The following is a 13,373-nucleotide window of genomic DNA, read 5'->3' as shown; positions in this document are numbered from 1 at the left end:
AAAGTTAAACATTTAATGAAGATAACTCTAGAGATGTAATTACTACATCTTGAGCATTAGAGCATTATTACTCAGAATATCATTATGTCACATTATAATGTTCGCAAAACAAATTGAGTGTGATGGTGGTGTAGAGAATTCTCCAACATTACCTTAAACATACAGTAATTATATTTAAATTAACTTTGCATTTTGGCATGTAAATAACGCGCTAAGCATATATATAAGTACCGACAAGCAATATAATAAATAGAAAGTGAACAAGTTGAAAGAGTTGACATGTAATAAACAGAGTGGCTCACGTAATTCTCCTTCACCGTCTACCGAAACTTTTTGTACAAGGTCCCAACCTAAATTATGCATGGATGAACTGATAACCAGTATATTAAATATTTACATCCCATTCAATACGGGAACTTGAATTAAAACAGCTGGAGCACATGAATCTAGCTACAACGCTGGGTTCCAGTGTTGTTATTCTATAATATATTACACATCCAGTGTTGTTATAGACCGGGACATTTGTCGTGCACAGCTCCTCCATAGCGCAAATGTAGCGTGTCTGTCGCCTAACATAATCAACTTTGGCGAGATCTTCATTTATCAAACGTCTGTGCATAGTTGATCAACTGAGTCTGCATTTCGATCGCCAGCACTGTCAGAAAAGTTGCATAGCTGGGATGCCTAGCTCACAAGAACGCAACCAGACAGATTTCGATCGCCAGCACTGTCAGAAAAGTTGCATGGCTGGGATGCCTAGCTCACAAGAAGAACGCACCAGCCAGCACTGCCAGAAAAAAAGTTGCATGGCTGGGATGCCTAGCTCACAAGAACGCAACCAGACAGATTTCGATCGCCAGCACTGTCAGAAAAGTTGCATGGCTGGGATGCCTAGCTCACAAGAACGCAACCAGACAGATTTCGATCGCCAGCACGAACGCAACCAGAGATTTCGATCGCCAGCACTGGTCAGAAAAGTTGCATGGCTGCTGGGATGCCTAGCTCACAAGAACGCAACCAGACAGATTTCGATCGCCAGCACTGTCAGAAAAGTTGCATGGCTGGGATGCCTAGCTCACAAGAACGCAACCAGACAGATTTCGATCGCCAGCACTGTCAGAAAAGTTGCATGGCTGGGATGCCTAGCTCACAAGAACGCAACCAGACAGATTTCGATCGCCAGCACTGTCAGAAAAGTTGCATGGCTGGGATGCCTAGCTCACAAGAACGCAACCAGACAGATTTCGATCGCCAGCACTGTCAGAAAAGTTGCATAGCTGGGATGCCTAGCTCACAAGAACGCAACCAGACAGATTTCGATCGCCAGCACTGTCAGAAAAGTTGCATGGCTGGATGCCTAGCTCACAAGAACGCAACCAGACAGATCTATAGTTGGTAAAACGCCTTTCTCATTACTACTTATTTATTGTTTTCAATGGTTTTCCATTACACACACTTTATACAATATTGCGCAGTGAGTAAACTAAAAAAGTTTTAAACTCAACAACAATAAATTAAATTCATTTGTAACATAATAATCCATAACGACTAGAAGGGAAGCTAAAATTCATATAGTATTTAACAAAAATAAAAGTTTATAATAGTAAACATGTATAGGCGGAGGTTCTATAATTTAGTAAAAATTACTTGATGAAAAACAGGTTGGAATTAGAGTACTCAATTATTTAAAGAACAGCATAGGTATTCTAAGAACAAAATGTAATGACAAAAAATGGAAACAATAAATATAAATCAGGTAACAACAACTATAAACTTAAAAAAATACCAGGTAAAAAGACGTTTTGAATACGTCACTCACCCCAAAAAAGAGACAACTATTTAGGAACTAAACAACTAGGGGATAGACGAATTATTATTACAAATAGACAATATTTTATTACAACTAAAATTTGTGGTATACTGATTGAACCACAATCAAAATATAACATAAAACAAATTTGTAGTAGCAACGTCTAAAACAGAATTGAAAAGACTAGAAAACAATAACGTTGTGTTTCTGACGTCCAAGCAAAACATAATTTGCTTTCCTGGTAGTTGCTTAGTATATCGTCATAGTGTAGTGTCGATAAAACAGCTCTACTGTGGATTTGTATTAGTTTAAATAAACACTACTAGAGGTCAGCGTGTATCATTTTTCAGCTGTACTGCGATATGTAGGGAAGCAGCTGTTTGCATCTTAATAACACGGGCGTGGCAGTTGAACTCCAAGTGGGGTTGTCCGTGCAACAAGGACGTGACAGTCAAGGGGTTAATAAGACATCACAATACATACTAAAATTTTCTTCAATAAAAAATAACCATTTAATTTTTTAAATATACACACATAGATACAGATTTTACTGAAACGATGACTTATTCTCCATTAATATTTATATCATGAAAAAAATCGGAAAACAGTGTTACCACAACAATAGACCTAAATTGACTCCACTTGACTGTCCTCTCATTCTCTCGTCGTGTCACGACATGGCAACGCAGCTAAATTCAATACGGAGGTAGCTCTAGTGACCCAAGACGATGAGTTTAATAGAGTTGTGGAGACCATTGTAAAGTGGAGATACTCAATGTCCAGATGTTATAGTAACGCTTTTCTCTACTATTTTTCCTTTTTCAAAGTTGCCCAGGCTGTCAATACATGAAAATAATTATACAGCACTTGACAGGAGTAAATTCAATTCCTGCATTTATGGTAACACCGGTATGTTTAAATTCTATCATTATTACAAATTTTCCTTTTCTGAAAATTTTTCCGAATTTGTCCCTCTACTACTTATCACTCGTATTTCGTCATTTTTCCTCGCGACATACCTATCTACTACTACTACAGAAACACACATTTACCAAAATTCCCTGCATACTGTTTTGTAATTAGTTGAGCTTTAGTGAATCCTACCCTTGAGGAACTGAAAAATTTACTTTTCTATCTGCCTCACACGACATTTCTAGAACAAACCGACCTATAAACTTGACATTTTGCAAGAAGCTCGTTTCTATATACGTATTACTGAGTTTTATAAAGATACATTTCACTTCATGGAATTTTACTGAGCGTTAGCAAACATTTATACATTGTATTTATGGAAATAGATGATAAATTACTATAAATTAACGGTATAAATAAATGTGTAAGGAAACATATTACAATCATATGAGATTTAACAGGCAGTCTTTTTTAAGCCTTTAATTATTTTATAGCTGCTATAAAACATAACTTAATGAACAAAAATGTGAATTTATCATGTGGGAAGATAGGAAAGACATATCATCTGCGTAGTTTAAATAATTGTAAATAAAACGTAACTTATACTTAGACAAGAATGGGTTACATAATTTGTACATGTTCAGCAATGAAAGTTTTCTGAACGTCATTAAAGAGTATAGTTAAGTAGGCTGATACAATTTCCCTTTCCTGAATAAAATGGCTGCAAAACTTTGTGTGTTTTGTATGCTAAAAATGAGCTACAGACTTCAAATTTTGCATGAAAACAAATCGAAGTTTGTTACACTACACCTGGCGTGGCATACTTCTATTTTGTATCAGTATTTTGGTGAAAAATCTTTCAAAAGTTGTAAAACGTGTTTTCACTAAATCAATATCATATGCTCCAGGTCTTTGTGTCCAAAAATACTATACGAAGTAGTCATAGCTTTTAGTTAGTGTAAATCTTTTGACCTGAAATCAAAGTTTACTGGTTACAAACTCAATACATCATCTTAATTATTGTTTGAGTTTTTTTGTTTGAAGCTAACAAAATATTTACACTCTGACACATATATAATAATTCCATATTTTACGAGGATAAATTAACAAACATTTATTTATTTCAAGTATCTCCCGTTTAAACCGTTATTACCAGCATTTGTTCTAGATATCAACAAGGAAAAGCAATTCCCACCAAGGGAAATTCCATTAGCGCTCATTTCACTGAGAGAAAACTCTCTGAATTAATTCATACAACTCCTCTGTTCCAAACTCGTAAACGAAGTACTTTTATCTACGTACTAGTGTTAATCAAACGTATGAAGAGAGTTAAGTAATACGTAGACATTGAAATATGTGAGAATACATTAATCACTTTTAGTTATTTTTAGTTTTAGTTTATACTTTTAATACTTAGTAATAGTAATTGTAACAGATAATTCACTTATCTTAAGACGTGTTACATTTTTCCATCACAATAAAAATGTTAATTTATTTGTACCATGCTGGATTTGTAACAAAAATAGCCAAAAATAACGTAAACTTACGTTTTATTTGCTTAACGACAATGTCCTTCCGATTGTAGTATATTAAAAAGTCGTTTGTCCAAGTTAACTAGGATTGGTAGTCATTCAATAAACGGAACCCTGGATAAACTGTCAATACCATATAAATGCAATAGGCTACAGATATAACTGAGAAATATATTTATTACGAATACATTAGTAATATTGAGCTAATGTATTATTTAGTTTTAGAGACAGAAAAGTAATAAATTAACAAAAGTGAATGTTTATACAATTTAGTATAATACTCAGGATCGAAGTTTCAAACCTATTATATATCACTTGACGGAGGTTCAGATTGTTTCTAACAATAAACCAAGATCTGTTCATACTGTACCGTGGTATCATAATTAATCGTAAAATCTTAGGGGTTACTATGAAAACCGTTAACTCTGTCCTCTGGTACCAATGAAGTACCGGTTGCTGATTCAATTTCTTCGTCGAGCATCGCACCTAAACTATTGTCCGTATACAGTAAAGTCGAAAATCATAACTTTTAAATGTTATAAACCACTCGTAGGTCTTCTACAACATTGTTACATTGTTATTATATTGTACGAGTTATTTGGAACATCAAACATTTGTTAACTAAAACTAAAGTACAACATAATTTTACAAAAAGTTTCTATTCTTCAAAACGTTCCTTCTATTATTCAAAACTTCAATAATTCGATTCTTGCGTATTTATGTACAAGGTTATCAATTAAACAGTACAAAACTTTTTAAATGCTTGCTCAAAACACGTTTTAATACTCCCCAATTGAGGTGGTTGAGTCAGAGAACATCATTTCCGTGCAATTAGGATTTTTCAAATGAAACACAAAATAATCCATCGCGTTATCTGTGGCTACCTGCTACGTTTTCTGTAAATGGCTTCACCCATGTCTTTGCCACCAATTTATCAATAACTGCATGATTAAAAAATGTTTATTGCAGTGGAAAATTCGTTAATACAAACAATTATATTTCATTACTGAGAAATTTTTTTTTACAAAGGAAAGAATCAAGGACAGTTATTCCAATATATTGATATTGTAATTTTATTACTAGGTGCACTCATATTGTATCGTTACATAATCACGGAGGCGAAATTAATAATGATATTTAATTTTCATGTAATATCTACTTTATAGGTGTTATATTTGGCATTGTGGTCTTCCCTGGAGAAGTTAGAGGATGTAGAGTATAAAGAATACGATTTACCCTAATGAAGATTTTGATTCTTTTTGGTTTCGTAATTACACGAACATGGTTTGTCTAATACAATGCGCATTTTTCTAGGTCGGTAAGGTTGTCTATTTGAACACAATTAAAGTCAGTATCACCCATTTCCCTTATTCAACATAATTTCCAGACATTACTAAAGTAGCAAACAAGGCTTTATAAACTAAATTTGATTGTATGCTTATATATAAAAGCAAACTTATAATAATAAAAGAGAATGAAAGTGAAGTGTTGCGATACAAAACGTCTCGAAATTACTAATGTTAACATTGAAGCAAAGTGGATCTCTTCACAACATAAATTGTCTGGCAATTACAAACATTGCGTCAGTCTTCCCTCTCTTATTTTGTCGCAATAACAATATACCAGTATACCAATATATCAGTATTTCTACACAGTTTATTTATATATAGTCAATTTTGTGGCAGCTCTTTTAGGAAGCCCTAAAGAAAACTATCAAGTTGAACACGATCAGGTGATCTCGGAGGCCAGTGGATTTCTTTCTCTTGGATAGTAATGGTCGAGACTGATGCACAACTCATACGTATTCATTGAAACATTAATCTTTGAATAGGAGAAATAGAATTAATTGGTAAGTATGTAATTGAAGGCACACAAATACGAAGCAGAGGATCAGAAATAGTACAAAAGAACGCGATGCTAAGCGATTGTGCTGTGGTCACTTCGATCACGGTAAGTACATGAAACATGAAGTGCAACGATTTCTTTCCAATTAGCGTATACCTTGACTCTCAATTTTCTCTATCCGAATTTATTTCAAAAACGTTTACCAACATAAATGTTCTTTTCCGTGACTTCTAATTCACTTTTACTCGGTAGTCTGCGTATAAGTATGAAATATAGATATTTAAATACAGCAGGGAACTGGAGACGAGTAATTTATCATGCAATGTAAAATCTCTGTATATATATATATATATATAAAGACTTTTTACATAAGTAATACAATGTTATCTTCGATGACAATCAATGTTTATAGATTGTGAGTAACAATAATCTACATATATTAATACCATGAGACAAGCCTTAAAAATGTGGCAGAGGCATTCACATTACAGAATGTTGGCTGTTGCAATACTGTTTAGTTTGTTTTATTAAACATTTACTGCGCACTTTTCCATCAATTCATTCTTAAAGTAATACAATTAATGCTGAAGGTATACTTCAAGGAAAATATAGTATATGAAGAAATGTTGAGATTATTTTATGAAATTGTAATTATCAGTTTGAAATTTCCCAGATCGGAGTTATGTCTGTGACAGGAAATTGGCCTAATACCTCCATAGCAAATTAATATTCAAGTTACTCGTATAATGGAACACAGTGCCAGTTTATAGATTTTCTTTCAATATTTTAATTTTTTCTTACCCCTTTTATGTGATGAAGGAGGAAATATTGTTATGGTATAAACAAATTTTGGTTCTTTCAACATTTATATGAGTACATAACCAGTAAGGCTACGTCGTACATATCTGTGTATAACAGGCCGGGATGAACACGAAGAATTTTCGCAAAATGTGATGTCCAAATTTAATTTATGAATACACGATTTTGACGTTGATTATAAATAATGTATAGTTACTTATCTGACTTACGTACCTGATTTCGGTTAATCAGACATTATTTCTAATAACAAATCTTACAGCATATTAATGCCATATATATATATATAAGTTCAATCAATAGAATTTTACCATTTTTACACGTGGACGAAACAATAAAATCTGATGGAATTGAAAATTTATTTTATAAAAAATCAAACTGATGTATATCTAAACGCTCAATCACATTTTAATCTAGTTCAGACGCATTAAGCGTGTACTTCACTTAGTTGTGCTATCTAAATAACAGAAGTAAAATTGGAATCTATAAAAAACATATTACAGCATAATGGCTATTATGTTACAAAAACCACAACGTTACACGTCTATAAGTTCTCGAAACTGCAGGATCTTCAATCTATCTTGTGCATTGAAGTTAGATCAATCGGGTTTAGACGTTGTTTTAATTCGTCTTCATTTAAATTCACATTTATGGAGAAAAATAAGAAATGTTCTTTGATCCCACTGAACTGAGGAATTTAAGCCTCAAAGTTTAAAATTAAGGCAATCTTGTGGCCACATCAAATCTCAGCATATTAAAATAAAAAACTTTTATAATAAGTGTATGAGGTACATCTTCAGGTATTGACAATAGGCTATGTTTTATAGTTTACGTCATGACTTTTAAATTAAACTGCATGATAGAAAAAGTATTTTAAAATAAATATAATTTTCAGTATTTGATACATTGAATGTATTTTAATTCATATTTCTTGTGAAGTGATTTATATTAAAATAAAAACCGTCCTTCCCTCAAGTTAATTATTTTCCACCAATTCGCTTTGGACGCAATTGTAAGACGCCCCCACATTCTGCTTCAAATTCTTTGAACTCTTGTGGAATGATTATAAAGATTGTAAGACATACGTAATTATTAGTATAACAAAATGCATAGAATCAATGTACAGATAGTTGCTGGAAAGTAAGTCTTGTATTACAATTCGATACAAACATCCTCCGGATGTAAGTGGATACGCACATCCGCCCAGACACCGATGATGAACAAACAGGAAATGCTTGTTTAAGCAGCGGAAATGCTTATTTCTAAAAATCATGCGACGATGTAAGGGACAGCCATGCTGATATGAAAAAATTGGTACTCACCAATTGGTGAGTCCATCATAATTATGATGGACAGATTTGGCAGAGGCGTGGTCATGAGCTGGCGGGAGAACAACATAAAAAATTAAGAACAAGGAGGAGAGGTAATAGAAAGTCGAGGACGAGATTCGAAAAGCGACGTTCGGGAGTGCCAGTGCTTCGTGTGTTCGTGTGCGGGGAAATATCTTTCAGGCGTAATAAGTGTCAAGTGCAATAAAATGTAAGTTAAGAAAATTTGTATTTAATTTTAGGAACGTAGTATTATATATCAGGGTTCATTAATCATTTACAATTCCAAGGTACCTGTACCCAAAGTAATGAAAAGAAAAGATTATAATGTGTAGAATTCAAATGAATAGTTTAATATTCAAATTCATATTTTCTTATTTCATATATTTGATTTAAATGTCGAAAAGTCACTCATTTGTTTTTAAACATGTAAATTTATGTAATTGTTTAGATATTTTAAAAGAAAGTTTTCTCACGTTAGTCCATGAACATATATTTATTGCAATACTAAAAAAAACAATTACTAGTAAATTTTATAGTGAATTAAATTAAACATAAATTGTAATGAATAATTTAATATTAAACATGTATTCAAAGTATTAAGGTATTAAAATTTGTGCTCAATATGTCGGTTGACGTTATCCATTGTTCATTCAAGTTTTAATCAATGTAATTACATACTATTACGAATAAAATATGTGTTGGTTTATTTGAGGGTGTTTTATTGCCAATCGAACCTATTATTTAAATCCTCTCACAACAGCCCTTGCTCATAATACATATATATTTCACAACCTTAATCTAAACAAAACCAACCACACAAACCTTACAAGATTTTTTAGTGTCTTAAAGACCTGTGTCCAGAGTTTCTCAATTATTTTAACATAGCCTATTGCGCTATATTCGGCCTCTGGTATTGTATAAAAAGTGTTGAAGCTTAGTCTGTAAGTAATAATGTACATGGTATATATTTCGACAGTGTCACAATAAGATCTCTGCAGAGCACTGAATACAATACATTTGGTACTGGACAATAGCCAAACAACGCACAATCTATTTGCCGAATCCAGTTATGCCCGACTATTTATGACTCTATGAAGCTACTTGTGGGTGATTGTGAAACAAAAAATAGGAATTAATCCTGCCGTTATGTTTTATCTTGTAGTTCTGGACCAGCCAAGAGCAGTTGTCAGCAAGTTGGGCAACTGAGAAAATGCAATAAAATACCCAAGTCAATACACGATATTTATAGTCCATTTTACTATTCTGTGGTACTGTAGTGTTTCATACGTCTACGTTAAGTTATTTTATTTATTACAAATATGATTTATATGCAGACTTTTTGAACGTATTTTGTGGTGTTTGATTCGTTATTCACGTAAAAATTTAGATAAATGTAATATTTAAATAACGTACCCATACACCACACCACGTGTACGTGAACGTTGTATGCTTCGCTGAGGTTTCATTAAAAATCTTTAGTGTAACGCATTTTTGAATTCTATGAAGACATGCCAAATTTCATGTTTAAAGTACACAATCATAGAAATAATGTATTCTATGGAGAAATGAAATGTAATAAAAATTCAGTCTGTGGACAAAATATTATTCCAAATATTGTGAAAAAAAAACTATCATTTTGGTACTTAAGTTAGGTTTCATTGCAGCGTTATGTAATAAACGACCCATTGAGCAAGGGATCACACTACAACACAAGAGTGCGCTCAAGTCGAATCTTGTCACCAACTTGTAACTCTGAATTCCACTCTATTTTTAATATTTTTACTATAAGAATAAAAATCTACACACAAATAACCAACAGTTGTTGGATATTCTACACATGCTTATAAGTCAAACGTTAATGTGACACATGATTGCACTAAGTTTGTTAGAAAAAGTGTTTCGCTTTTTTATTATTGTCATCATGATTAACCGTATTGTAACAACATCCGCTAACACGTCTCATGTGATGACACGTACTATCATCGAACTCAGAGTTATCTATATAAGAATGAGGCTTCAAATTCTATATTTCTAGAATACAGAGAGATACATATAATTCTTCCAGCCCCTGTGTTGAACGAGCTTGATAACGCTCAGCCAATAAGCATTGTACCAATTAACTGAAAACATGGTTATTTGTAAGCTGTTGGATACTTACTCTTAATAACCACTTACGTAAGGCCTCATCGTACCCTAAGTATAAGAAAGCTGCTACTTGGGGAAAATAAGGTTATTAATGTTATTAAAATAACTACATAAAAGAACGTTTTAAATTGTCTCAACGGTTATTATCAATCTAATAATTTCCAAAAGTACTGCGCTCGAAACCAATATTAGTGTTATTGAAATCTCCGACTGTTATGTGTACACACACACACACACACACACACACACACACACACACACACACACACACACACACACTCACACACACACACACACACACACACACACACACACACACACACACACACACACACACACACACACACACACACACACACACACACACACACACACAGTGTTGTGTGTTGCCGGTTTAATTAAGTTTTTTTTTGGATTCTACTATATTTTTATAAAAACATTTTATTAATACTATCTTCAAATAATTTAAAACTAAATAGTTGGAGTTCAGACTCTCATGGAAGTATGACTTAATGAAGAAACAGGAGGATATATAATAATTCTATAAAAATGTATATGAAACAAATTCTCATTGTATTTTCTTATTCGTATTTAAAATATTAATCGTAATATATAATATGTATATTATGTATTCCGTTAAAGTATAAAAACATATACCGTTACCCCAAGCAACTGTTGCAGAAAGTAAAAACCATTAGTATTAACCGAAACCGAAATATTGTAATTGCATTAAAACGTAAATATGTCTTATAGTCCGGTCAATTTAGACATTGACCCTTGCAAAAATCCCCAGAAAGCTGAAATTTGGCATAGATGTTAGGGACCTGACAAAACCATTTTATGAAATTGTGAAAAAGTCCCCATCGATCCATGTTCTTGCAAATATTTTTTATATCAAGGTCAAATTTCACAAAATAGGTTTGTTGAATTTTTTCCTGCGAAACAGTAGTTTAAATGAAAAAGTATTTCAGAAACAAAATTTGTAGATCATGGAATTATCTACAGAAATGCTCTTTATTCTTTTTTTCACGACACTAACCATTTTTTGTGAAAAAACATTACAAAAATTTTGCTACGCTGAATTGTCTTTGATATGGGACACGTTTCCAACGCCACCTATGAGTAAGTGTACCTAGCGCGAATTTTTAATGTTGAGGTTACCCCGTGACTATTCCAGAGTCATTTAATGAATTTTGGTTATTCTTCTACTTTCAGTCGTTGCACTCTTGTTAGGTGTAGTCGTTGTGGACCAGGGTACAGCTCGATTGACAAGTCCCGTATACTCGATTGAAAAGATATTCTTATTCATCACCATCGTCACTAATTATTTTCCTCTTCTTCCCCTCCATGCTTCTCTCCCTCTCTATTTATTCTACTTCCTCATCTTCTTCAGTAGACGTAAATTGTACTAACAGCGATACATCAGTTGTTTTCGTCGTTTCATGTAAAAACTTCTTCAGTTGGAGATTCAACCATTTAAAACACGATAGGCCTTGACAAAAAGTGGTGCACAGCTAGTGAACAAACTAATTCTACGTTTTTGCGCCGCATCTTAAGTTACACCCCTTTTTGCAGTTGCAAAAAAAAAAAAAAAACAGAAATTAAGAACGTTTTCTGGTGCAGGGTGGAAGAAGCGTATGGGTTGGTTCCAATGCATTATTGACATTGCTTCAACCCCAACTTTTTCTGGGTCTAGTTGATTACCAAAGCCACACTTAGAACCTATAAATATACACGATAAAAACAGTGGTGAGCAGAAGCTACGGTTGGAGAAGGCAAGCTAATTGCACTACGGTTTTTATTACGTGTTTGATTTTGCAAAAGAAAAGTAACGTAATTTGGTCTATCCGAAGTAATTTTGGAGCTCCATATACAGACAGAAGAAAGAGAGTTTCTGGTGAAGAGTTGATATCTTGGAAAGCTTGTGCACAAGTAATAAAATTTTCTTTTCAACCAATAAAAAAAACTGGTCCGTTTAACCCCCCCTCGAGACATTCGCTGATGTTTTATCACGGAGCCAGTCATATAAAGACTAGTCTATGATTGAACTGATTGATTATCCTCCCGAATAATTGCTGCCGCAGTTGATAGGCCCTTCAATTGCTCTTCTTTGCCTTTAAGTTTTTTCACTCTAAACTTGATTGATAATATTAATGATAATTAGACGAAGAAAACATACAAAGTTAACTGTCCTAAGTTTCTGAGTAATAATGACTCTATTACTATAATTTAACTTCAATCGTAATTTTAATTTTTCTGTTATCACATTAATCGTTTTTTTGCTGTAGATGGAGCTTAATATTGGTTCACTGTTAAATTATTACATTAAAAACAAAACCAATATTTAATACATTTTATTTGTGAGGCCTTTCGATATCCAAGATACCTTCATCAGAACACACAAAATAAATACAAAAAGTAAATTTGATTATTTGATAATAGAGTTAACATATATATGTGATTTAATAATAATTTGTCTTGGGTGGCGTATTGTGTAAATTTTAATTAAATTATAACTGGTATTATACCTAATATAAATTTTGAATTTTTTATTTTTAGTAATTTTCGTTTAGTAATATTGAATTTTGAATTGTCCAATCTTCTTGATTTAATAGATCTTTCTGTGTTTGTTTGATTTTATGTAATATGACTCCCATGCATTATAAATATTTTGGAGTGTTAATATGTTTAAAAGATGAGTAGGGGGTTAGTTTTAAGTTTTTCCTGTGATATAGTATGTCCCTGTATTGATGCAGTGGTGTGGCGACGGCAGATTATATCTTTTCTGTTGAATTTAATGTGGGAGTCAATGTCTTTATATCGTTATGAAAATTTTCTTCTTGGTTTGTTCCAATGTATTTTTTGTTGCAGTCATCACATTTAATATGGTATATACCTGATTTATTAATAATTTCTATTCTTTTCATCTTTTGGATTTTTTAAATTTATTCATCAATTGACTTGTTGTTTTATATGTGATGT

This window comes from Homalodisca vitripennis, chromosome 6, assembly GCF_021130785.1.
Source record: "Homalodisca vitripennis isolate AUS2020 chromosome 6, UT_GWSS_2.1, whole genome shotgun sequence".
NCBI lineage: Eukaryota > Metazoa > Arthropoda > Insecta > Hemiptera > Cicadellidae > Homalodisca > Homalodisca vitripennis.
This window is presented reverse-complemented; position numbering follows the sequence as displayed.